Source organism: Priapulus caudatus, unplaced genomic scaffold (assembly GCF_000485595.1).
Source record: "Priapulus caudatus unplaced genomic scaffold, Priapulus_caudatus-5.0.1 Scaffold2540, whole genome shotgun sequence".
Classification (NCBI taxonomy): Eukaryota; Metazoa; Priapulida; class Priapulimorpha; order Priapulimorphida; family Priapulidae; genus Priapulus; species Priapulus caudatus.
Window position 1 is genome coordinate 21,775 of NW_014579601.1, and position 2,337 is coordinate 24,111.

The following is a 2,337-nucleotide window of genomic DNA, read 5'->3' on the forward strand; positions in this document are numbered from 1 at the left end:
TCGCCAAAGTCTATTAACCAAAACTCCACAGAGCCACGTACGCACACACGTAATAATTTCACCCTTTTTATAAATTATTTATCTTGTTAATAAAATATCCAGTCGCAAACACTTGCCACAGCGACATGCCACTCTTTTATTAGAATTGTATTGAAGTTTGATACCAGGGTTCGACACTTATAACGCTATAGTCCGTTAGTCAGAGACTAGTAAAAATAAGAAGGACTAGTAAATGCCCCATAGCCGTTCGTCCTGGCGACTAGTTATTTCCCCGTCCTTCACCGTCCTAATTTACCATCCTCCCATCGATTTTACTATATAGTTTCTTGTGGCAGCTTCGATCTCTAACCAAGATCCAAAGAGCTTATAATCTCTTTGCCATCAACAAGTTTTCCCTGTTAGACGCGCGCCTAGACGCGTAGACGCCTACTTAGACGCGCTAGACGCTACTTAGACGACGCTAGGTAGACGCTAGGACGCTCTGCACGCTAGACCCTATGACAGTACAAACATTGTTAAACAATGAGGCCACGAACCTGTCTACCGTTCGATCGCTTGACAGCATAGCTGTTGACATAGAACAAACGGTCGGATTGTATAAATGACACAATTAACTAATCAGTTATACGCTCTCATAGCGAAGTATTTACATCGCACGTGTTTTACTTGAAGCAGTCGATACAAATATCTATAGTAGTGAAGCATAGTAGTAGGTATATATTATTATCCAATACTAACATCAAGGTTGTTATGTGGAAGTATTTGGACGGAGCTCGATCGTCTTCCACCTCCCAAACTTAAGTTGCAGGCGGAGAAATTAATGTCTATGATAAGACCAAAAAGATGCGTCCGTTCCAGCCAGCGTGGCTATAATGATGATATAATATTTGTTTTAATAAAAGATCACTTCATTTGTTTCATTTCATCACTTCATTTCATGATCCATATATTAGAGTTACGTATTAATTAGCCTAATTTACACAATTGAATGTCTTTTACAAAACCTTTCTGGGGGAGACACTTTGTACGGCCCAACTTTTTATGCTAACGTTAATTTCTGGAAGGAATCAAATATACGGATTTTCACGTCCGTTCCCCTACGACCATATCACCCCTCACGCTAAACCCCATGTAAACTAATAAATTGTGCCATAAAAAAATGTATATTCTGACGTTATGTTTCTAAAATAACATCAGAATATAACATTTTTTAGAGCACAATTTATTGATTTCAACCCCATGTAGCTCTAGTAACTATATGGCCCGCGTACAATCGCCCAGCGGCAACTGTACACGGGCTATAGTTACTAGAGCTAAAGCTCATGGGGATTGACCGTCTTTACGGACAGTATATTCGAGTATCTGAGTCACTATATAGGGACGGCTTTTAGAAGCCAAGGTCAATAAAAGGAGCTAGACTACAAACTATTTTACATAGAACAATAAATTATTCCTAGCATAGCGTCATATTGTACTCAACTTGGGTACAACTATGGTCTATATAGTATAACCAGGTTTACAAGCCTCAAGTGTTAAGTCTTCTCATTTCACGTACACTACGTGAAACAGTTAATCGTAGAACCTGCTTGGGCTACATGATTATAAAGCTGGTAATTTCGACCCAATTTTTATGTGACACAGTATATATAATAATACATATTTACATACTTCTGTATAGCAACGTTTGTTAGAGGCGTGCCTAGTAAACACTTATCGCTAGCGGGCAATTTTTTTACGAACGCTATTTTTGATGTAAGGTTTATTGAGTTGCACGTAATAAATCATAGCTTGTTTTCGCTCGATTACTAGCTTGATTTACCTGTGTAGCCATAATTAGGAGCCTAATTGTGTGCTCCGCCACAGGGTACGTCTCCTAATTAGGGCAACACGGGTAGAACATTAAACCCGTACGTGATAAGCGATATCTCTATAGTTGTCATGTACGCCGCGGCTAGCTTCAAGAAATCATAATACAATGAAGACTTGCGAATAAACCATGCATGCAATCGACGTTAGTCTGGTAGCTTAGCCAGGCTTAACTCTACCGGGGTATAGAGTCCTACTCTCCGACATAGCCATAGACCTGTGCTAGCGGAGCGAAGATCTACAATAGTAGAGCTATAAGTCTGACAAGTCTAAGCTAGAGCCTAGAGTAACGATAACGGCACTGTACACATGAAATGAAACGTATATATATAATAGGCCGCGGCTACTCGTACGGAATTTTCACACTAAGAGAAAAACGGAAACGTCGTACGTGATACCTATAAAAAAATATAACCCTTAGTAAAAAAGCGTCTTCCGTAAGATACTTTGCGTAAGAGTAGTCGCGGCGTA